This window comes from Aegilops tauschii, chromosome 5, assembly GCF_002575655.3.
Source record: "Aegilops tauschii subsp. strangulata cultivar AL8/78 chromosome 5, Aet v6.0, whole genome shotgun sequence".
Taxonomy (NCBI): domain Eukaryota; kingdom Viridiplantae; phylum Streptophyta; class Magnoliopsida; order Poales; family Poaceae; genus Aegilops; species Aegilops tauschii.
Window position 1 is genome coordinate 379989785 of NC_053039.3, and position 25683 is coordinate 380015467.

Genomic DNA, 25683 nt, shown 5'->3' on the forward strand with positions numbered 1-25683 from the left:
GTACCATGCATGACGCCTCTATTGAAGATGACCTGTACTCGCTGTCCCAGTTACCATCTTCGAATATAATGACTTTCAAAGGGTACGAGATAAATGGTAATACATTTTACACGATCGCCCAAGATAAGAAGAGCACCAACCAAAATAGTGGTGTCCGCTTTGATGCAACAACCAAGACGGGAAAGGAAACATATTATGGTTACATAGAGGAGATATGGGAACTTGACTATGGATGTGATTTGAAGGTCCCTTTGTTTCGGTGCAAATGGGTCAATATGACACGATATGGGGTAACGGAAGACCCGCAGTATGGAATGACAACAGTGGATCTCAACAATCTTGCATATGCAGACGAACCATTCGTCCTAGCTAATGATGTGGCACAGATTTTCTATGTGAAGGATATGTCTACCAAGCCGAGAAAAAAAAAGATAAGGAAGCGAATGCATCATACGATGAGCCAAAGCGCCACATAGTTCTTTCTGGGAAGAGAAACATCATGGGAGTGGATGACAAGACAGTCATGTCAGAAGATTATGAAAAGTTTGATGAAATTGCTCCATTCACAGTGAATATTGACCCGAGCATCCAGTTAAATGATGAAGATTTTCCATGGCTACGGCGCAAAGGGACAAACGCGAAGAAAAAGTTTCACACCCAAAGATCTGGGATGTGATCGGCTTCACTATCATCACTTTCTTCTGTGTTTCACACCCAGGAGGGAATCTCTGTAATAGTTAGGGTAGTTATGTGTTTTGGCATTTGAAACGCGAAGAAATTTTATGTGCAAACAAATTCTTTCATGCATTTACTGATTTTTTCAGCTAAATGACCCTGAAATTGAAAAGCATTTCAAATGAACTCAGAAAAGGTTGAAAGTTGGCATGGTATCATAAATTCACCCACATAGCATGTGCTAAAAAGTAGAGAGGGTTACCGCAAAAACTGGATGCACTTCGTGTATAAAATGGACAATCTCTTTCGAAGTATCAGGGTTTCGGACGAAAACTCATCCGTTACAAAGGGATTTCATTTTTTAAATAACCTAAGGATTACCAAATTGAATATAATGATAAAACACACTAATATTAAACATAAGAAAAAAGAATCACTAAAAATCTATTTTCAAAGTTAAGTTATTCACAAACTATTGATTCACACAAATTTCAAATAATTCAAAATGTAAACTATTCAAATTTGTAAACTGCCGGCACTAACAGAAAGTTTGTAATTTTTTGTACCTAAAGCAAAAATATTCCCAAAGAAACTCTAAATACAGCAAAAAACAACTCAAAATAAATAAACCAAAAATAAATAAAGCAAAAAAATAGGAAAATAAAAAAGCCCACCTACTGGGCCAGAGCGGCCTGCATAGGACTAGAAACCCAACCTGTAGTTGGGCCAGGATGCAGGCCCGCAAGCCCAGTAGGCCCACAGGCAGAGTAGGAGAGGTAGGCCCAGATGGCCTGCTATTGAGAGGAGCTCAATGCAGTGCCCGCGTCGGGGCTTATAAACAAGTCCTGGCGCTCCTCAACTAGCGAGGTGGGACTAAACTTCTGCGCCCCTCGCCTGGCAGCGCACACCCTTTAGTACCGGGTGGTGGCACCAACCGGTACTAAAGGGTGGGCCTTTAGTACCGGTTGATGCCACCACCCGGTACTAAAGGTGGGCTCTTCCCGCCGCTTGGCCTGGCCAAAATCGACCTTTAGTACCGGTTGGTGGCTCCAACCGGTACTAAAGGACCATCCTATATAAGAAACACTTACGAAAATTTCGTCAGTTTCCTCCCACTTCTCTCTGCTTCATCGCCGCCGCCCCGTCCCGCGTCGTCGCCGCCGCCGTCGCGCCGTCCCCGTCGACTCCGCGCCGCCCCCGTCCTCGTCGCGTTGTCCGCGTCAACGGCCCGTCCCCATCCCCGCACCGGCCCGCGTCCCCGTCCCCGCACCGGCCCGCGTCGCCGTCGCCGTCGCCTCGACCTCGCCCGCGCTGTGAGCCTCTGCCCCCCCTCTCCTCTCCCTCCAATCAAAGCCGCCGCGCGCGTCGCCGTTGCCTGCACACACAACACATACACACATACACATACACACACACACACAATACACACACACATACACAATTTTTTTCTGTTTTTAGTTTTTAGTTTTTCTGTTATTAGTTATTAGTTTTTAGTTTTTTCAGTTTTTTCGGTATTAATGTTATAGAAATGTTAGTTATATAGAAATGTTAGTTTTTTCTGTATTAATGTTATAGAAATGTTTGTTATATAGAAATGTTAAAGAAAATTAGTTATACAATTTTAGTTATAGAAATGTTAGAAATGTTAGTTTTAGATATGGTCAATGTTTTTTTAGTTTATTATATTTTTAGTTATAAAAATTAGAATTTGCATATAAGAAATCACAATCCAATCATTTAAAAAATGTTACTTTACTTTTGCGGCATATAGTATTTGTTCTCGACGATGCCCGGCCCGCATCCTCGCCGTCGACCCGTTCGCGACGACGTCCTGCTTCAGAGGACCCATGTTCGGGATTGGGCACCGTCGGGCTGGCACTGGGAGGTGCTACCTGCAGGGGCGCGACGCTTGGTGAGGAACCCGGCCTCGGGTCCCGTCGTCGACCTTGATCTCCTTTGGTGGCGTTCGCGTGGGCCACATTCGGTGCAGAGGGAGCCGGCCCCGCCGGAGGTGGTGCGTCGTCGTGTCAGGGAGGAGGACGAGCACGTCCATCGCTACATGGCTGCTATGGACGTCAGGTTCTCCAATACCTGGCAGGTTCTTTGGGCAGATTACCGGAGATATGATCCTGTGATGGTTCCTTGTCTTTGGGTGTCCACCGCCCGCGCCCCAGGAACCGCGAGTGGCCTAGATTCTTCTATAGTATTCGATCTTTATTAGCTACCTAGCCAGTGATGTATTCGAGATTATATATTATTTGAGACGATGTATTTGAGATTATATATTATTCGAGACGATGTATTCGAGATTATATATTATTCGAGACGATGTATTCGAGATTATATATTATTCGAGACGATGCATATTATGTACTATATGATTCAGTTTTTCCTTATTGATTGCATCCATGCATTGTAATTTGAATACTAAATTGTTTTATATTTCTTCTGTATTAGTTAAATAAAAGCTATGGCGGACAATACCGGCAGAGAGGGAGAAGAGGCCCTGTTCGAGATCATACGCAGCCCTAGCAGGCCAGATGATCTGAATGAAGCAAATGACGGCTCCCAATATCTGAACAATACCGGGGAGGGTGATGATAAGATATTCGATCTCGACGACCGAGCTGATGAAGTCATGAACTATGATTATGATTATGATTATGATGACGCAGACAATGATTATGATGACGAATACAATGTTGATCTTGAAATAACAAAGACTACCGGCGAGGTATATTTATATAAGCAGGCATCTAGTGATCATCACATGTTTTTTTATTTGAAGATATATTAACGAATCGATCTTTCTTCTTTCAGCCCTCCGGATCGAGCAAATCTGCTTCTACAGACAGCAGGACAAAGCGCGGCCCGAGCAAAAAGTTGAAGGAGGGTGTAAAGTACAACATCGATTCCATCAAAGCTAGTGGCGAACCCCTCACGCCTAAGAACATTGCAAGCAAGTTCGTTCGTCAGTGCGGAGTTCTTGTGAAGGACCAACTCCCGATCTCCATTCAAGAATGGAAAGAGCCAAAAACTAAACGCCCAGATGTTACTTGGGTCGACGACAGAGCAAAACAAAAGCTTTGGGAATCTCTGATGGAACATTTCACCCTACCAGATTATTTCACTGATGCAGATGTGCAGAAAGTCAAGGACGCTGCCCTTAAGAAGATGGCAATTGCATTCAACACCCACAAGAAAACTGTATGGGCCAACTACCTCGCTGCAGAAAGGAAGACTCCAGAATTCAAGGGAACACTGGAGAAGCAAAGAGAACACTGGCCCGCTTTCGTGAAATTCAAGGAATCAGAATTATCTAAGGAACGGTCGAGAAAAAACAAGGCCAATGCCGCAAAAAAGACGCAGTTCCATAGACTGGGTCCAGGTGGCTACGCGGTGGCAATGCCTAAGTGGGATAAGTCTGAGCAAGAGATGGAGGATGCAGGGGTCACTCCGGTTACTAGGAGCTGGCCCCCCAGGTGTAGAACTTGGTTCTATGCGCATGGGGGGCGTTGGACCCGAAGACAGGCCTGGTTTCGAAGAAGGCAAGTCTAAAAGGAGCAGAACAAAAGTTACTTGACGCAATAGAAGATGCTCGAAAGGGGGTGTTCACGCCCAACAGAGAGAACGACGAGCTTACGCGCGCCCTGGGAAATCCTGAACACCCGGGAAGAACACGAGGCAAGGGCGTTATTCCCTGGTATGAGGGCTTTTCGGAATGGAACGACGACTACAGGACCCGTGCAAGAAAGAAGATAGAGGAGGAGAAGAAGAGGAAGCTGGAGGAGGAGCAGAGGAAGCAGGACGCGGAACGCCTTCAAGGCCCAGAAGCAAGGCACGTGGACTTGGCACTCAAATTCCAGCAGTAGCAGCAGCAGCAGCAGATCGACTCACTTAGCCAGGAAAGGGGGTCTCAGCAGCGGCAGCAGCAAGCGGATGATCATCCAGCATTGGATAGCACCGTCCCATCCATGCCGAGAAGCAGCGTTGGTTCCGCCCCGGGCGACACACTGCTGGATACATACCCTGTGGATGACATCATAGAGAACACTAACTGTGAGCTACACTTCAAAATGAAGAACATATCCATGAAGGTGGCGAACGTCGTTGCTTTTACAATTACCCCCGAAGCAACCTTCCATTGCGCCCCGATTCCAGCGGGCTATGCTCGTGTCTTGGTTGATGAGGTGGTGGGCCCATATTCGGGGCTAGAGCTTGACATTCCTGGAGGTGACGACGAGCAAACACTGGGAGAGGCCATACATCGTTTCATCCTATGGAAAAAGGATTGCATCATCTTTCGAAGTCCACCGACACCGCATCTGCCGACTCCTCCTCGAAGTCCGCCACCGTGTCAGCAGACTCCCGCTCCTCCAAGTCCACGAACGCGTGAGAAGAGTCCTACTTCAAGTCCGGCACAGCGTCAGGCCACTCCTCCTGTTTCAAGTCTGACAATGTGTCAGGCCACACCTCCTGCTTCAAGTCCGACACAGCGTCAGGCCACACCTCCTGCTTCAAGTCCGACACCATGTCAGGCCACACCTCCTGCTTCAAGTCTGGCACAGCGTCAGGCCACTCCTCCTGCTCCAACTAAGCCACATCAGCCGTCTCCGCCGCCTAAGCAATCGCAGAAGAGACACGCCGCAGCTATGGTGCGTAGCGGTACGAGTTGAGGTAGTACAGAAAGTACAGGCGGAGACAAGCGATATAAATATGGTCCAAGCAGCCTCGCTCCTCTTCCTCAGAGGCCTTACGACATGACCGAGGAGAAAAACGATGCAATAGTGCGGGCCGAAGTGGACGCTCATTTTCGACCGAAACCGGCAACGCCGCCGAGGGAGAAAGTGCATGAGGAAAAGATTGACCACTTCATTCGTATGGCTAGACCACCAGCTCCCAAGCCTGTTGACTCGGACTATGAGCGCCAAATCAGGAAGGCACATCGAGCACGACTACAGAAAGAAGCGAGCTCGAGCTCGAGCCAACAAGCAGCTGTCAAAAAATGCGGGAAAACCGTTCCCCAGCTGGGAGAATAGGCGGCGCAATCGACCCCCCCCCCCCGCTTGTTGTGCCAACAACACATGAGAGTACGCACGCCCAATATTATTGTGGGCAAACCGTTTACGTTCCTGAGCTGGGCGATGTGGTAATAACCGAGGAGCATATAATGCAGGCTGAAATGCTCAAGATCACTGTTGGACAACTCCTCGATATCGAGCCCATGTCTCCGCTTAGAGAGGAGGAAATAAAACGGAAATATGTCCGGGGCCAACCTTTGGTCGAGCCCGAGGAGGTCAAGAACCTCCCAACGAGAATGTATGAATGCATGATTGGTACATGAAAATTACCAAGATTTCCAATCGAGAGTCCCTCATGGTGCAAGTCGAGGAAGATCATTACTTCCATAAGAAAGCTCTGGTCGTTGAGTATTCAGAACTATTTCAGTTATTCAATCAAGATGCACTCGACAAATCTATCGTCAGTTGCTATTGTCTGTAAGTGATTTCTTTCTGTAATTTAAGTCTCAAGCTAGCTCTAGTGCTCATTGATTGATCATTAATTACCTGTAATTATATATCCTCACTATATATTCTTTTTTGTGGTATTATGCAGGATGAAGATGTATGAAATGAAAAAAGTTGGACGCTATGGCATTGGGTTCATTGACCCAAATACCGTTAATGAATACACATGGAAATTGGAATGGTGTAGATAAGATGTAGAGAAAAACATGGTAGAGTTCTTGAAGCGCCTCAATAGCAATGAAGATATACTACTTCCTTACAACTTCGAGTGAGTCACACTGTCTTGTACTACAAATTCTGTTTTTGCTTACTAGCTACATGTTAATAAGTGTATAGGGTTTAGGGTTATAGTTGATTAGTGTTATGCACATGCCCGCTTAATTTATACATGCAAACGTATGCGCATGCAGCTTCCACTGGATCTTGTTAGACATTAAAGTTGATGAAGGAAAAGTTGAAGTACTGGACTCACTACTTAAAAAAATAGTGACTACAGCATCGTGAAGGGGATAGTCTATAGGTTATTTCAATCATTATTAACTATATCTCGGCCTATTTAGTTCGTCATTTCCTGATATGAACTATTTTTAATAACTCCTTTATTAATTTTTTTTTGCCGGCGGGTAGGGCTTGGGCAAAGTACATCAAGGTGACTCCAAGAAAATGGCGACAAAAGCTATGTTGGTATCGACCCAAGGTAAGTAATTAAGTAGTACTAGCTAGCTAGCTACCATTTCTTTAATTCTTGTTTCATACCATTAATTAATTAACATGCTTGATTAATTATTATCTGATTAAATTCTATTATCGTAAAGGCCCTGAAGTAGGCGCCGGGGACTGAAGTGTGTGCATACTACGTTTGCGAGAACATTCGCATGATGGCGTCCGAAAGGAGCAGATCTGATAGACAGGACTGGGTACGTTTGCCAGAACACTATTCACAAATCTTACATGATTGTCGATATCTAGTCACACAACTAATACACATGCATATTGATCTCCTTCTTAACAGTTCAAAGAGGTGCGGGACAAGCTCCTATCAGAGGAGCGCATACGAGCACTTCAAGAGGAAATAGCGGGATTTTTGCTCGACCAGGTCATAGATCCCAAAGGAGAATACTATTACCCGCTACCGCCCCCATGAACCACTTGTCATCATGCTCTGAAGGCACCAAGGCAACATGTAGGAGAAATTGTATATATATACATGTGTATGTGTGAATAATTAATGGTGGTTGTGAGACATTCGATTATATATATATGATCAGTTCTACGAGAAAATCTATTTATATATATGCATAACGTGTACAATATGTAGTATCGTAAAATACCAGCAAACAAAAAAGAATTAAATGGAAAACACAAAATTAATGGAAAAATAAAAATTAAAACCAACCCCCCCCCCCCCAAACATTTAGTACCAATTGGTGCTACCAACCGGTACAAATGGTCTACCAGCACCCGGGCCTGGCTCGTGCCACGTGGTGGCACTTCAGCGTCGGTTCGTGCCGAACCGGTACTAAAGGGGGGGCCTTTAGTCTCCACTCCATAGTGCCGGTTGCAGAACCGGCACTAAAGGCCCTTACGAACCGGTGATAAAGGCATGTTCTGCACTAGTGAGAGGCGGCTGAGCATTTGCGTCGGGAGCGCGACGCCCCGGCCATGGACAGATGCCGCGATCGCTGGAGTTGTATCCTCCACTGGTGCGATTACGACGACTCAATGACAGCGGCGACTGCGGTGCCGGTGGGCTTGAAGGCCATGTCTACGAGGTGGCCGTGTGCTACTTAGCCTAGTTTTAGTTTAGTTATGTTAAGTTAAATTTTCAGTAGTTTGGATGAAACTTGTTAAATCTTATCTAATATGCATGTGATATATCTTACTATGCTTAATTTCGTGTGTGATTCATGTTTGAAATGTTTGGACGAGGGAAATTAGGGAGACAATTTTGGATGGCCGACGCCCAACGAGATGTCCACGGACACGTCAAATTGGCCATACAACGCAATATACAATAGGTACCTTAAACTCATTCAACAAAACTAAGTGAGACAAAGATCTGAAAATCATAGTGAGAACACTCAATGATTCGAACGTGATATTTACAATCCAGTGCCACCTTGCTTTGTCTCTACATTGAGATCTTTGTCCAATGGTCCAAATGGCTAGATCCTATGTATCCAGCTAATGGTCTGATCCTATACAAGTTGTCCCCTCCCTAGTAAAATGTATTGTAAAGAAATCTGTGATATTCTGATTCACATAGATATGGTGATTTTGGGCACTGCACAGTCTTCAACAAGTTACTTTCATAGTTAATATTCTTACAAATATGTTGGTAAGAAGATATAGAAAATAAAATGTATTGTGAAACTATTTTCATTGGTACAACTTTGCTTAATTATTGTGAAGAGTTTCCTCTTAGTCAGTGCTCTCGTTGGCAAGATCTAAGAAATGACAGGATACAAGAGAGGGAGAGGTGGTTGAAAGGGGATCATGATTTGAGGCGGGCACAGGTGGGATGAGAAGGGGTTAGGTGCAGCATTGTGGATGAAAATAAAGGGTTTACGCAAAATGTCTGTGTCCTGGCCAGCTTGCTAAATCTGGACAACTCATTCTTCATTCAATGGTGCAAACGATTGGATCCTATGTATTCATGTGTCCACCTAAAGCCCTGATTCTGTACAAGTTGCTCCCATACTAGGATTTCGCTAGTGCTAGAGGAGATTGAGTTAGATCTGGCATTGATTGCATTGGCGTTCTTGACATTTTCTGTTTGGGTATTTTTATTTTCACAGGGGTAATTTGATCCATGGTTAATCCTGAGACAAAGGGCTTATGCAAATTGCCTCTGCCCAACCTAGGGCTGCGCCACATATAAATACAATTGCCCATGAAACTATCAGAGCAAGTGTTCCAAGAGAACCATAAACCATACCAACTTGAGTACTTAATTACACACCGATGCCTCTTGTGGGACCTTGAACTATTGTTGTCGGTAGGGCCAACATCACAAAGCCAATAGAAGCTAGTGTAACTGGGAATGGTATTCTGCATTTGTCCTTCCTTAGGAACATTGCTTCATAGAATGGGATACTGGTGAATACCACCATCCCACAGAGAATGAGCTGGGGGAAAAGTGCATCCAAGTGTACATTCCATCCACCTTTCATGACTTTACTTAGCCCTCCCAGCAGGCAAACAAGGTTGAGCAAAGAGATAGTCGCGATGATCACATATTCTGGATCCGACGACCCGAATTCCATAATCTCTTGCTCATGCCTCTTGGACTCGTCTTCATCGCTTACCTTTGGTGAAACCACAAAATTCATCTTTGATAGTCCAAGTAACTTCCGGAGATTTTTAAGGACTCCAAAGACAATGAGGTTATTCTTTTGACCAACCACATCCTCTATCCATTCCACCATCCTTTCAGCGTGTCTACAGATGATATTGCCTCATATAGGCTGTACATAGTGGCGGAGCTTGACAGAGATTGTTGAGGGGGCAAAACAGAGTTATGAGGGGCCAAAAGGGCATATTCTGCTAAAACTATGATAATTTTTAAAGTTTTAGCTTACGAACTAATGATATTTCATATACTTTCTCTAGGGTAGGGGGCATAGCCCCCTTTGGCCCTAGTGAAGCTCTGCCACTGGCTGTACATGTTCTTCATGCAGAAGACATACACGAAGGGTGCGATCCATGGACTTGTAATCTGAACACATGAATATTACATCAGTTTTCTAATACAAAACATATATGTAACTAAGGCGAGGCCTTTCCATAGTATGAATCATTTACCTCTGGGAAAAGGGAGGTGCCTTTGAGGAGGGCTAGTGAAGGGATGATAACATAATATAGTGTAGCGAGCGGATTGGTGCCCATAGTCCATAGATATGGTAGCCCATTTGATGCCGTAGCTTGGTTTTTCCATGTGCAAACAAGAAGACGTTGTACTTTGAAAGGAAAATCAAGAAGATACCCTCGCTCCATCGCTTGTGTTGCAGTATCATCTGAGCAAGTGTTGTTGGACCTACACCCATAAAAGCTTGTTTTTTAGGATTGTTGTAGACCGAGTCCCATCCTCTGCAATGTATTGCCAACCCGGTGTTTACATCCTCCACCGAGCAACCATATTTTACCCCAATCTCGTCTCCTCACTGCATGCCATGTTCGTATGTGCAGGCTGCTAAAGACTTGGCTTTCTCTTCAGTCTCATCTATGCTTTCTTGTAATTTGTCCTTGATCCCTGCATTCCAGTCTTCTTGGTAGTCTTCGGTGAACTTCCTGCCGCAAAGGATCTCCCTTCTGTGGCACATCCCGTGCCAATATACATAGGGCCACCCAAACTGTCCATACCACCCATCTCCACCTTTTAGATTGAAGTAGCCACGTTAGTGTCAATAATATAATATGGAGAACATGAGAATTGTAAATGAGGTTACAATTTGGCACTGCTAACCTCATTGATGACATGGAGGGAGTTCCCATATATGTTATTCTTGCTCAGATTGTAATAGTTCTGAGGGTACTGCACAAATCCGATCTTGTGACCCATTCCTTCATCAAGGAAGAAGCACAGTGCATCTCTGCCGCATCGTTGTTGTTGGAGTACATATCGCAGTCCACATTCATGATGATAGGGCTGTTGCTTATCACTGATGATACCCTTATCTGCATTTCAGTAGAATAATTGACACATTTTAGTTTAAGTCCACTAAAGCATTACAACCTTTCATAGAATATAAAATTGTTATCTAATTCCCTCAAAAAGTTTGTCATCTAATTGGCCAAGATAATTGAACACCGACAACACCGATTCCATTCCAGTAGGCTAAATAGGTGTGGTGTCAAGCTACTCTTAGTCTCTCACTGTCTCCTGCTTGGCGGAGGGCAAAAGTATGGAAACAGTGCATCACCATGTGCTTTTAGATGCATCAGCAAGTGTATACATTGGGTTTGTGGTATTAGCTAACTTCTTTATAGCTTCTGTACATTCAAAAACCAAAAATTATCGAAATCACGGTAGGGAAACCTAACTGTCTTCCTGAATAACATAGAGGTGTATGCATGTGTATGCATATGATTTGTGATAACAAATATATATTTACACGCAACATTGACAATTGTGTTTTGTATGCATCCATGGATATGGTGCCCATTTTGGATTTTTACTCGATGTCTTTGATGTCACTAGAAGATGAGTAGACATCATCTACTCAAATTTGTGTGTACATAAGCATAGTCCGATTACAACTTGGATTCCGGTGTTGTCCAACAGACATTGATTTGATTGCATGGGCTACTCATATGAGTGCATACCAGAACCCGCACACCTCGGAACTTGAGCGATGCGACAAGAGTTCTATGCTCCTTGTGTTTGTGTACCTTTATTAACATACGGTAAGTGACTAGTGCGGCATCAACCAACTTTTTCTAATTGATTCTGGCACACATCTCGCTGCAACAGATCCACGGACAATAAGCCCAGGGACTATTTCCCTATTGAGGCTTTCTAACTGTACCAACATATTTTAAGCATACATTCACTGCATTTATATTTCATAAAAGACCGGAGAAGTGGAGGTTTTCTCAACTCTAATTCTCTCAAGTACTTGGGGAAATTCTATTGTGGACTATTGATACAAAGAGGTGAAACTGAATGAAGAAAACACACAACACACCATTTTGTTACTCTTGTCCAGTAATACAGTTTATCACAAACTTCAGAATTATAAATTAGAATATGGTGCAGGTGCAACTAGTATTTCGCCAAGAATCAGTATTAGAAAATGAGTTTACTAATGAAAACTATGAAGCTTACAGTAAACTGTCTACTTAGTGTGAAGGGGCAAGGTTAGTAAGTTTACCAGAGCATTCATGGCCCCAGCTTTGAAGTTATGGTGGTGTTGAGGCCTCTTCTCACGCGCCATGTAAACAAGTGTTGGTAGCACCTTTCCTTCATTATCAACTGCATTTTGGTCCCTGCCGTCTATCAGAATCTAACAAAAGAAACACGTTTAGAACTTGAGACTCACAAATACCATACTAGTTATTTCTCCAAAATCATGGAAACCTTTACTCCATTCTGGAGGGCATGATAGCGACCTGAACAATTAGCTGGTGATTCTTTGAGGTGATTTCCTGGTTCCATTCATAAAATCCTTTATGCCTTGCTTTGATTTCTTCGGGAACTTTGCCCGACATGACAGCCGTGTCAATTCACTCAGTCATTTTGTCAAACATGTCCTGCCCAAAAGATGAAATAGTATCAGTTGCCATGCCAAATGTCGAGCACTATATATAATAATCTTGTCATCACCAGTGTATGTCAATTTATTCCCTGTTCAATAGCCATTTGATGCACGTGTTTTAAAAAGAAGAAGATGTTTGCAATATCTGCTTACCTTGATCAATGACCATTCTTTTGGGGTGCACAGTTCTTGATGCCCATCTGACTCTGAGAAGTAAGCGGCTGGTGACCTTGGCTCAATGTTATATCTCTTGCAGAATGGCAGCCAGTGCTTTGCAAACAAGGAGGCCTCCCACATGCCATAGAAAGTGAGAATCGAGCCGTCGTCGTCAGAAAGGTACACGCTTAATTTCTCGGGCGGGTAGTTGTACGCCATGAGCGATAGGATGGTGGAGACGACGAGGCTTGGCGGCTCCGAGTAGGGGTCCGCAGTGCACACAAAGATGTCCACACACGGTAGCCTTTCTCCGTGCCTTGTCGAAATGACAAATTAACCGAGTTAGTGCTGAGCATGACAAATAGTATATGTTTGGATGATGAAATATATGAAAACAGGTCCCTGGTTAGCTAGTTTTTAAATTCAATTTTGCTACCCGGGAGATGCATGCAAATTGCTCTGGTTTGCCATGATGGGATGGTGTACCTAACTACCTATCAGCTGATGAGTCCCGGAGGTTGGACCAAACCAGACAACCGTACTGAAATTTAAATTCTGCAGCGTGTTCAGCGTTGATTCCGATCCACTTGTTAAATGCATTTACTACAGTTTAGGAGATCTTCTTGAATATGTATTTAGAGAGGGAGCTCTCTTTATCAAAAAGCAAAAACAAAAAAAAAAGTCTTAACCAGCTGCTCTTGTATCTCTTGTCGTAAGAAAGGGTGTGGAAAAATAATACTGTATATGCTCATATATACGAGTATGCTGAGCATGGCAAGATTATAAGTATCTTGTTGTGCATGAAACTGATGAGACGTCACCTTCCCGTTACACACACAGTCCATGCATTAGCTAAGATTGCTGGGTGTTGATGCTGGCGTGCCTGCCTCGGCGTGGTGCATGAGGCCAGGCCTGCAGCAGTACAAATCGGAACACGCGGCGCGGTAGACGCACGCACGGTGTAGCCAGCCAGGGGCACTGGAGGCAACAACACTCGTGTGGCTACTGGTGGTCAGTGCAAGTGCAACTATGGCACGACAGCACACGTTTGTTCTGCCTTCATTGCCACTGAGATGCTAACTAGAGGATGTAAATGACAAATAAATGGTGTCCGCAAGTCCCGTTTAGTTAGCTTTACCTAGCTCTGTAATTCATTTTCCCGGAAAGAAAAACAAAATTTTAAACTGTTAGATTACATAGTGGGTTTAAACGGGATTAAACTGGACCCGCCTGACATCCGTAGGTTTCCATGCGCTGGACGCCATTGATCACTGCCGGTCTGGCTGACCGCTCCCTTGCTCCTGGCCGGTAGGCAAAGCTGTCCTGCCCAGACGGCGGCCCGTTGGCCGTTACACGCACGGACAAGTGCATGTGGGAGTGGGAGGGACGTGGTGGTTTCTTCTTCTTCCTCTTCATCATCAGGTAAAGGCAAAGGCAAAGGCAAGATGAGCAGCACTCTGGTTACTACACAAGTCCTACGCACGACGACGACCACGTGTCACCTGAGCTAACGTACGGATTAGGCAACAACGTAGTGGTAGGAGTAAGCAAGGGAAACACGTACGCCCGTACGCCTGCGGGCAACTGCATCATATTCCTCTCTCGATCATGCAGCCGCGCGCGTGCCGCGACGTTCGTGGTCGAGGGTCATAAGCCATGCATAGCGCGGACGGACGTGGTTCATACCTGGCGGCGAGCCTGTCGATGAAGGGGCGGCGGCGGACGGGGCTCCAGCGCACGGACTGCGTGACCACCCAGTAGGCGGCGTACCAGAGCTCCGCCGCCAGCATGCCCAGCCACGCCGCCCTCCCCTCGCCGGCGGCCGGGACGCGCGTCGCCCGGTAGTAGAGCAGCAGCAGGATCCCGGCGGCCACCGTGACGGCGTGGAGCCTGTACTCCGCCCGGCCCCCGTGAGTCTCCGTCTCGAACAGCCTCATGCTCCTCTCCATCTCTAGCTAGCTGGCTCTCTCGCTCTCTCTATCGGCTGGCCGTCTCAAACTTTCCCGGGGACGGGAGAGGAGGTGCATGCTGGGCACTGGGCAGGAGCGCGCGTATATATGCTCCCCGCGAGGAAGGGGGAGGCATGATTCAGCACCGATACGCCCGGATACGGCTGGATACGCGTATCCTGCAGTATCCCATCCTTTTCGAATTATTAAAAAAAGGATATAAAATCGGGATACGGCCTAGATACGGTGGGGACTCGGCAGCCAGCCTCCAGTGACCATGCTGCTGCCCAGTTCTCCTCCCGATAGCAACCATGGTCGAGCAGGTAACCTCGATGGCTGCTAGCTAGTCAGGGTGTGCATTCGCTTTTTGGGTTTCATTCGGTTCGGTTTATACGGTTTTTATACTTTAGTTTATACAGTTTTATACATAAATACGGTTCGGTTTCAGTAATAATCAAAGTTGACGTGAATTTTTGAACGACTCATATTTTTTTATCGTCAGATTATTCAATCTGTGTATGTAGGTTTGTTTTTTCTTTTGAGAACTGTACGTAGATTAAATCATTAGATGGCAGACATGATTTGGTGGCATATGTACGTATGGTGTGCGCCAGATCGAGCATATATGGCTGATGAGGCGTTGACAGAGATGTATGTAGATATACTAGGAAAATTTGAGGACAAAACAGGAGAAAAGCACAACATGCGCTAGCCTTCTGGATTTTTACGTAGAAAAAATATGCCACGAAACATCACTCGCTAGTCTGTAGGCTGTAGAGTCCACGCTCCTTTTTTTTGGGGGGAAAAGCATCCACGCTCCTGGTCCAGGCGCTGTGCCAACCTCCAACTCATGCTTCAGGCAGCCCAAGGCCCAGGCCCAAGTGCTAGCCTCCAGGTCGTGCGCCAGCCGCGTTGCATAATTTAGTACTCCCTCCGTTCGGAATTACTTGTCATAAAAATGATATATCTACAACTAAAATACATCTAGATACATTCATTTCTTAGATGAGTAATCCCGAACGGAGGGAGTACCATCTTGTGAAGTGACCAACAACGAGATGGCACTAGTAGGAAAAGGGGTTTAGGTCACAGGACAGTTTTCACATTAGCCCCGGTTCAGTCACGAACCGGGACTAATGTGAGCATTGGTCCCGGTTCGTGCGGCCAGGGACCTGCCGGGCCTCGTGGGCGCATTGGTCCCGGTTCGTCCGGACCCTTTGGTCCCGGTTGGTGGGACAAACCGGGACCAATGGCCTTTAGTCCCGGTTGGTGCCACCAACCGGGACCAATGAGTTCCATATATATACCCCATCGCCACAGCAGAGCACTCCTGAATGCTCTGTTTTTTCTGGCCGGCGAGGGGAGGGCATTTGGGTGCTCTAGCTCACCTCCTATGCACATGAGGTGTTCGATGAAATGTCTGAGCCACACTAGTTAATCTTTGTCCTCTCGAAATTCGACCTCCGAGCTCCATTTTCCCCGAGATTTGTCTAGGTTTAGCGGTCCGTCACGTCCCGTCCCCGTCTTCACCACCGTCGATCGTCCGCGCCGATCTCGTCGCCAGCACCACCGTGGTGAGCCTCTTATTCTTATCTTCTTTCTGAAAGGAAAAAATTCTTACTTTAGATAGTTACTTGTCTAATTTTGTTACTTTTATTATTCCTTCTTATTACATAGTGCGATGGTTTTGGTATCCGCCCCCGTCGGCCCTCGTCCTGTCTATGATTCGGATGTGGTATATATTATCTTTTTATAACTATTTGGTTCATTTATTGTTTATGACAAATATACCGACCAACGTGACATAGATTTTATTTATCTAGGCGGTGGTTGAACCGGAAATTCTAACCGACCCTATTGTCGAGAGGTTAAATTTAGTTGAAGAAGAAAACAATTACTTGAAGGAAAAAATAAATAAAAAATTGAGGAGGAGAAGATGATATTGGAGTTGCATGTTGCGGATGTCGTCGATGATCACAAGATCAAGATGAATGCAATGCGCTTGAAGATTAGAAAGATTAGAAAATATGCCATTCATACCGAGGCTTGGTATCATTATGCCGTTGGATCAATTGTTACCTTGGTTGCGATTATGATCGCATTTGTTTTCGCATTGAAATGTTTTACATAGTTTCAATGTATGGTTTAATTAATTAGATGCTCTGGAGAGCTATATATATGTTGTTAGATGAGAACTATGTATGTACTTTGGTTCTAATGTGATGATGAACTTCTATTAATTTGGTCACTTAATTATCTATTCATGATGTTCTGTAATGGTTTTTGACACACTTAATTATATATAATGCACGCAGATGAACCGGCAATGGATATACGGTGACAGACACACCTCCGAGTACATTAAGGGCGTGCATGATTTTCTCGAAGTGGCTGAGACAAACAAGCAGAATGGTTTTATGTGTTGTCCATGCCCTACATGTGGGAATACGAAGTCTTACTCTGACCGGAAAATCCTTCACACCCACCTGCTTTACAAGGGTTTCATGCCACACTATAATGTTTGGACGAGGCACGGAGAAATGGGGGTTATGATGGAAGACGGCGAAGAAGAAGAGGACGATGACAACTATGTGCCCCCTGAATACGGTGATGCTGCAACGGGGGAAGCTGCTGAAGATCAAGAGGAACCAGACGATGTGCCCAATGATGCTGCAAGGGGGAAGCTGCTGAAGATCAAGAGGAACCAGTGCCCGATGATGATGATCTCCGCCGGGTCATTGTCGATGCAAGGACGCAATGCGAAAGTCAAAAGGAGAAGCTGAAGTTCGATTGCATGTTAGAGGATCACAAAAAAGGGTTGTACCCCAATTGCGAAGATGGCAACACAAAGCTCGGTACCGTACTGGAATTGCTGCAGTGGAAGGCAGAGAATGTTGTGCCTGACAAAGGAATTGAGAAGCTATTGAAAATATTGAAGAAGAAGCTTCCAAAGGATAACGAATTGCCCGACAGTACATACGCAGCAAAGAAGGTCGTATGCCCTCTAGGATTGGAGGTGCAGAAGATACATGCATGCCCTAATGACTGCATCCTCTACCGCGGTGCGTACAAGGATCTGAACGCATGCCCGGTATGCAGTGCATTGCGGTATAAGATCAGACGAGATGACCCTGGTGATGTTGACGGCGAGCCCCCCAGGAAGAGGGTTCCTGCGAAGGTGATGTGGTATGCTCCTATAATACCACGGTTGAAACGTCTGTTCAGAAACGAAGAGCATGCCAAGTTGATGCGATGGCACAGTGAAGACCGTAAGAAAGACGGGAAGTTGAGAGCACCCGCTGACGGGTCGCAGTGGAGAAAAATCGAGAGAAAGTACTGGGCTGAGTTTGCAGCTGACCCAAGGAACGTATGGTTTGGTTTAAGCGCGGATGGCATTAATCCTTTCGGGGAGCAGAGCAGCAATCACAGCACCTGGCCCATGACTCTATGTATGTATAACCTTCCTCCTTGGATGTGCATGAAGCGGAAGTTCATTATGATGCCAGTTCTCATCCAAGGCCCTAAGCAACCCGGCAACGACATTGATGTGTACCTAAGGCCATTAGTTGAAGAACTTTTACAGCTGTGGAATGGAAACGGTGTACGTATGTGGGATGAGCACAAACAGGAGGAATTTAACCTGCACGCGTTGCTGTTTGTAACCATCAACGATTGGCCCGCTCTCAGTAACCTTTCAGGACAGACAAACAAGGGATACCACGCATGCACGCACTGTTTAGATGACACTGAAAGTATGTACCTGGACAAAAGCAGGAAGAATGTGTACCTGGGCCATCGTCGATTTCTTCCGACCAACCATCAATGTCGAAAGAAAGGCAAGCATTTCAAAGGCGAGGCAGATCACCTGAAGAAGCCCGCCATGCGTACCGGTGATCACGTACTTGCTATGGTCAATATTTACACGTAATCTTTGGAAAGGGTCCCAGCGGACTAGCTGTTTCGAATGACGCTGAGGGACACGCACCCATGTGGAAGAAGAAATCTATATTTTGGGACCTACCCTACTAGAAAGAGCTAGAGGTCCGCTCTTCAATCGACGTGATGCACGTGACGAAGAACCTTTGCGTGAACCTGCTAGGCTTCTTGGGCGTGTATGGGAAGACAAAAGATACACCTGAGGCACGGGAGGACCTGCAACGTTTGCACGAAAAAGACGACATGCCTCCGAAGCAGTATGAAGGTCCTGCCAGCTACGCTCTTACGAAAGAAGAGAAAGAAATCTTCTTTGAATGCCTGCTCAGTATGAAGGTCCCGACTGGCTTCTCGTCGAATATAAAGGGAATAATAAATATGCCAGAGAAAAAGTTCCAGAACCTAAAGTCTCATGACTGCCACGTGATTATGACGCAACTGCTTCCGGTTGCATTGAGGGGGCTTCTACCGGAAAACGTCCGATTAGCCATTGTGAAGCTATGTGCATTCCTCAATGCAATATCTCAGAAGGTGATCGATCCAGAAATCATACCAAGGCTAATGAGTGATGTGTCGCAATGTCTTGTCAGTTTCGAACTGGTGTTCCCACCATCCTTCTTCAATATCATGACGCACGTCCTAGTTCATCTAGTCGACGAGATTATCATTCTGGGGCCCGTATTTCTACACAATATGTTCCCCTTTGAGAGGTTCATGGGAGTCCTAAAGAAATATGTCCGTAACCGCGCTAGGCCAGAAGGAAGCATCTCCATGGGCCATCAAACAGAGGATGTCATTGGATTTTGTGTTGACTTCATTCCTGGCCTTAAGAAGATAGGTCTCCCTAAATCGCGGTATGAGGGGAGACTGACTGGAAAAGGCACGCTTGGAGGGGGGACTCAATAATATGCAGGGACGGATATTCTTGGTCTCAAGCACACTACACAGTTCTACAGAACTCTACCTTGGTGACCCCGTATGTCGATGAACACAAGAACAGTCTGCGCTCCAAACACCCGGAGCAGTGTGACGACTGGATTACATGTGAACACATCAGGACTTTCAGCAGTTGGTTGGAAACACGTCTCAGAGGTGACACCACTGTTTGTGATGAGTTGTACTCGTTGTCCAGGGGACCATCTTCGACTGTATTGACTTACAAAGGATACGAGATAAATGGGAATACATTTTACACGATCGCCCAAGATCAAAAGAGCACCAACCAAAACAGCGGTGTCCGCTTTGATGCAGCAACCGAGAGGGGAAAGGATACATATTATGGTTACATAATGGACATATGGGAACTTGACTACGGACATGATTTTAGGGTCCCTTTGTTTAAGTGCAAATGGGTCAATCTGTCAGGAGGCGGGGTACAGGTAGACCCACAGTACGGAATGACAACAGTGGATCTGAACAATCTTGGGTACACTGACGAACCGTTCGTCCTAGCCAATGATGTGGCACAGGTTATCTATGTGAAGGACATGTCTACCAGACCGAGGAAAAGAAAAGATAAGGAAGTGAATACATCATACGATGAGCCAAAGCGACACATAGTTCTTTCAGGAAAAAGGGACATTGTGGGAGTGGAGGGCAAGACAGACATGTCTGAAGATTATGAAAAGTTTCATGAAATTCCTCCCTTCAAAGTCAAGGCTGACCCAAGCATCCTGATAAACGATGAAGATTATCCATGGTTACGGCGCAATAAGCAAATGACACAAGCGAAGAAAAAGTGAAGACTTTCTCCCACAACTATTATGATGATACCATGCCAACTTTGTAATAGACGAGTATGATACCATTGTCCGTTTTGTACAAGAAGTGCATCTAGTTTTTGCCGTAACCCTCTCAACTTTCTTGCACATGCTACGTGGATGAAATGATGATACCATGCCAACTTTCAACCTTTTCAGAGTTCATTTGAAATGCTTTTCAATTTTAGGGTCTTATAGCTCAAAATAATTAGTAAATGCATGAAAAATAACAGGCCAAAAATTAAAAATTATGCCACCTACTGGGCCACCACGGCCTGAATACGATTAGAAACCCATCCATGGGCCAGGATTCAGGCCCGCAGAAGGCCCAGTAGGCCCACAGGCATGTACAGAGAGGTTAGGCCCGTAAGCCTGCTTTAGAGAGGAGCTCGACAGCTCAGGCGCACCGCACCTTATAAACAGGTGCGGCTCTCTCTTAGCTAGCGAGGTGGGACTAAACTCACCACCACGCCGTTGTGCAAGGCCATTGGTCCCGGTTGGTGGCACGAACCGGGACCAATTCCACCCTTTGGTCCCTATTGGTGCCACGAACCGGTACTAATGAGGCTGTGGCCCCACGAGCACCTTTAGTACCTGTTCGTGGCACGAACCGGTACTGGAGTTTCTTACTAGCTAAGCAGTTTTTTAGTCCCACCTCGCTAGCTGAGAGGCACTAGGAGCGGTTTATAAGCCCTGAGTGCAGAGACGATGAAGAAGAGGCGCAATGCTCACGTTGCTTAGCTTCAAGCCTTGAGGAATAAGGTAGACTGCATCGAGCTATGTGCAGTGCAGTCTACACTATTCCGAAAGGCTTGAAGCAAATCAACGCGCATTGCGCCTCTTTTTTATTTTTAATCATTAAAAGCAAAAAGAATTTTCATAAAGACCTTTTTTTGATAGAAACTTTAATAGCAGAAAGAATTATCATAAAGTAAAATAAATAAGTAATTAGAAACAAAATAAAATAAAATAAATAAGTTTTTTGTTGTAAGTAGAAACAAAACAAAATAAATATAGCAAAAAAGAAAACAAAAAAATAAATACAGCAAAAAGAATTTTCATAAAGAACTAATGGCACTAATAGAAAGTTTATATTTTTTCTAAAACTAATGGCACTAACAGACAGTTTATAATTTTGTTGACCTAAAAGCAAAAAGAATTAAAAAATAAAGCAAAAAACAAAAGAAAATAAATAATGCAAAAAACAGAACCAAAAAACTGGAATTTTTTAAAAAAAAGCTGCCACCTATTGGGCCACCACGGCCTGAATACGACTAGAAACCCAACCTGGGCCAGGATTCAGGCCCGCAGAAGGCCCAATAGGCCCACAGACAGCACAGTGTGACATTAGGCCCGTAAGCCTGCATTTGAGAGGAGCTCGAGAGGGCAGCCGCAGTGGGGCTTATAAACCACTCCGAGCCCCTCTCAACTAGCGAGGTGGGACTAAACTTTTGGCCGCGGGCAGCGCAAGGCCTTTGGTCCCGGTTGGTGGCACCAACCGGGAACAATGCCCCCCCTTTAGTCCCGGTTGGTGCCACCAACCGGGACCAAAGGCCGCCGCTTCTCGCCCTTTGGGCTGCTGAAAAGGGACCTTTGGTCCCGGTTGGTGGCACCAACCGGGACTAAAGGGTGGCATTGGTCCCGGTTGGTGCCACCAACCAGGACCAAAGGTGTGCCTATATAAGCCAACACTTGGGAAATTTTTAGATACCTCGCCAGTTGCCCTCGACGCCGCCAGGCTGCCCGTGCTCGCCGTCGCCGCCCGCTCCTCGTCGCCGTCGCCCCGCGCCCTTGCCTCGACGGGTCGCCGCCCGGTGCTCGTCGCCGTCGCCCTGCCCCCACGCGCCGCCCCGCCTCGTGCTCCCCTGCTCACGCGCGCCGCCTCGGCGCCCCGAGCCCCCCTGCCCGGCCCGCGCGTGCTCGCCGGCGCCCTCGCCGCCCCCGCCCCGTCCCGCCCCCGCGCGCCGGCGCCCTCGCCGCCCCCGCCGTCGCCATCGTCCTAGCCGCCCCCGCTGTGAGAGCCGCCGTCCCGGCTCTGTTTTTTTATTAGTTAATTGTTTTTTTATCATATATATAATGTATATGTGTATGTATGTGGCTATATGTTTTTGTTCATATGTGGCTATATGTTTTTTATTTTTATTAGTTTAATTTTTTTGTTCATATGTGATGTATATGTGTATGTGGCTATAATGTATATGTGAACAAAAAAAATTGTATGTATGTAGATGTTCAAAATGTATGAATATATATGTCAAAAATGTTTTTTTGTTCATAGAAAGTTTTTTGTTCATATATAGAAAGTTTTTATGTATGACAATGGATATATATTCGATATATATGAGAAATGATGATCCACATGGAAAAGTTTTATATATGCAAAAGTTACAATTTTAGAAAAAATTTATATATCTAGCTAGGAAGGGAAGAAGAAGAAAAATAAGGATAGGAAAGAAGAAAATAAGAAGAGGAAAGAAAGAAGAAGAGGAGAGGAAGAAGAGGAAAAAAGAAGAAAAAGAAGAGGAGAAGAAGAAAGGAATAGAGGAGAAGAAGAAAAAATAGAATATTTTCTATTTTTTCTTCTTCTCCTCTTTTTTTTTCTTCTTTTTTTCTTCAATCCTCTCCTCTATTCCTTTCTTCTTCTCCTCTTTTTATTTCTTCTTCGTTTTCTTATGTTTTATCGGGTCTGTCGTCGTCGATATATACCCCTCCCGATAACTTCAACACAAGGGGGGGTCGATATACCCCCTCCCCGATAACATTATTTTCCCGTGTATATATGTCGTCGTTGTCGATATAACCCCCTCCTGATAACTTCAACACGTGGGGGGTCGATATACCCCCTCCCCGATAACATTATTTTCCCGTGTATGTATGTTGTCGTTGTCGATATTACCCCCTCCCGATAACTTCAACACGAGGGGGGATAACTTCAACACGAGGGGGGGTCGATATACCCCCTCCTCGATAACATTATTTCCCGTGTATGTATGTCGTCGTTGTCGATATAAAACCCCCTCCCGATAACTTCAACACGTGGGGGGGTCGATATACCCCCTCCCCGATAACATTATTTTCCCGTGTATGTATGTCGTCGTTGTCGATATATATAACTCCCTCCCAGATAACTTCGACATGACGGACGGTCGATATGTATACCCCCTCTCGACCGTGATAACTTATACCACGGGAGAATCCCCCAGCCCTCTCGCTCGACCAAAACTCTCGAGGACACCCAAACCCTAAAAAAACGATGTCGGTCTCCTATCCCCTCCCGCCGCGCCCCTACCCTTGAAGCGTTGCCTAGGCCACCCCAAACCCGGAATAAGCTAGGTCTATGTTTGCACTAATATATCCACCTGCTGTCATGTTTGTGTAATAATTGCCATGTTGTAATATTTGCAGAAACAATGGAGCACGGACGAGATGAGCAAGCAGAAGAGGTGTTGGGGGACATAATCTTAGCTGGAGGTGATATCTTGTCGTATCTTAACGACAATGATGGTCTGGAAGAACAGGGTGAAGAAGCAGGCTACGGTGATCGAAGAGTGGAGGAGGAAAGACATGACGGTGACCCAATGCTGGTGCAAGAAGGAGCCCGTGGTGACGGCTCCGGTGACCGAACAGAGTCCGGCCAGGTAAATATATTAGTAAAGGCTGTGCTGACTAGCTAATTGATGCATTCATTGTTTTGGTATGTACAAATATTAATTAACACTCGTCTTTCTTCTTTTTTCTAGCCCTCCGGATCGAGCACAACTACGGTAAAGAGACGAGGCCCGAATAGAAAGTTGCGCTCGGATGAAAGGTTTGAGATCACAGCAATCGTGCGCGACGGCCAACCGGTTGAACCCCTCCGGACAAAGGATGCTTTTGCTGCTCAGTGCGGGGTTCTAGTTAGGGACAAGATCCCGATCAGCATCCACCAATGGTATAAGCCTAAGAAGGAAGACCCTGAGGTGTCTTATGTCAATGATATGCAGAAAGATGATCTTTGGACTGAGCTGAAGGCAAATTTCACCCTACCGCTAGAGGAGGATCCGGAGAAGCCAGTTATAGAGCAACTAATCAAGTCTCATGCTCTTAAGAAGATGGCAGACCTATTCAGGAGGTGGAAGAATGAGCTGAAAACGTTTGTCGACAAAGAAGAGACACCAGAATTCATCGGCCGGTATGAGAAGATCAGAGATCACTGGCCCGCATTTGTGGCCCACAAGACATCGGAAAAGAGTAAGAAGATGTCAGGGACAAACAAGAAGAATGCTGCGAAGAATAAGCTTCACCATCGCACGGGGTCAGGTGGCTACCTCAAAGCCCGGCCTAAGTGGGCCAAGTCTGAGAGGGATCTGCTTGATAAAGGGATCGAACCAGAGACAATGAACTGGCCAGATCGTTGCCGGACTTGGTTCTTCGGGGCTGGCGGAACCTTGGACCCTGTATCAGGGAGGTGTCGTTGGACGGACGAGCAACTTGCAATACCCGTCAAGAAGCTTAAGCACTATATCGATGCAGCGCAGCAAGGGACGTTCGTTCCAGACAGAGAGAACGACGAGCTCACAATGGCCCTCGGGAATCCTGAGCACCCTGGACGGACACGAGGCACGCCAGGCTCCGTTCCGTGGAAGGCTGGTTTTCCGGACGCGGGCGGTTACAAAACCCAGGAGAGGAGGAAAAAAGTGGAGCAGATCCAAATTCAGAAGCTGCACGAAAGGGTTCAAGCGCTAGAGGAACGAGACGGCAATCGAGATGCCGAAACTGCCCCCCAAGCTACACCGCCATCTCAGCGGAGAAGCAGCGTGGCTTCCACCAAGCTGCCTCAGCTGGAGCATGCGGCTCCTGCTAGCTACCCCGTGGATGCTATCACGGAGTCTCAACATTTCCACCTTATGGCGGAATGGCAGAACTTGAAAGTCAAGGCGGCTGTTGGCTCTGTTTTACCTACTGAACCCAGCGCAACCTACCACTGCCGGCCGATTCCAGAAGGATATGCTAGGGTGATGGTGGATGAAATAACGAAGGGATTTGAGGACCTCCAGCTTGACCACCCTACCGGTGAAGGGGAGACTCGGCTGGGTTTAGCTCTGAAGACTCCATGCCTATGGCGGAAGGAGCTCATCAAGCTTCCGAACTGGACGGCTCCGGTGAGTAAGGGCACTCCGCCACCTCCTCTGCCTCCTCCTCCTCCTCCTCCGGCGAGTGATCAGGGCACTCAGCCTCCTTCTCCGGCGCGTGGCGGCACTCCGCCTCCTTCTCCGCCAGCGCCGGCGCGCCAGAGCAGCCAGCCTCCTCCTTCTCCGCCTCGTCAGCAAGGGCGGAAGAGACCCGCCGCCACTGCGGCTGCTCCGGCACGTCGTAGTCCTTCTCCTCCGCCTCGTAAGCAAGGAAAGAAGACAGCCGCAGCCGTTCCGTCTGCTCTGCCGGCGTC

General features: G+C 46.2%; 1 pseudogene; it reads right to left on the reverse strand.

Moving 5' to 3' along the window:
• Nucleotides 1-9080: 9080 nt before the first annotated feature.
• On the reverse strand, nucleotides 9081-14616 carry LOC109786293 (cellulose synthase-like protein E6; annotated as a pseudogene).
• Nucleotides 14617-25683: the final 11067 nt, after the last annotated feature.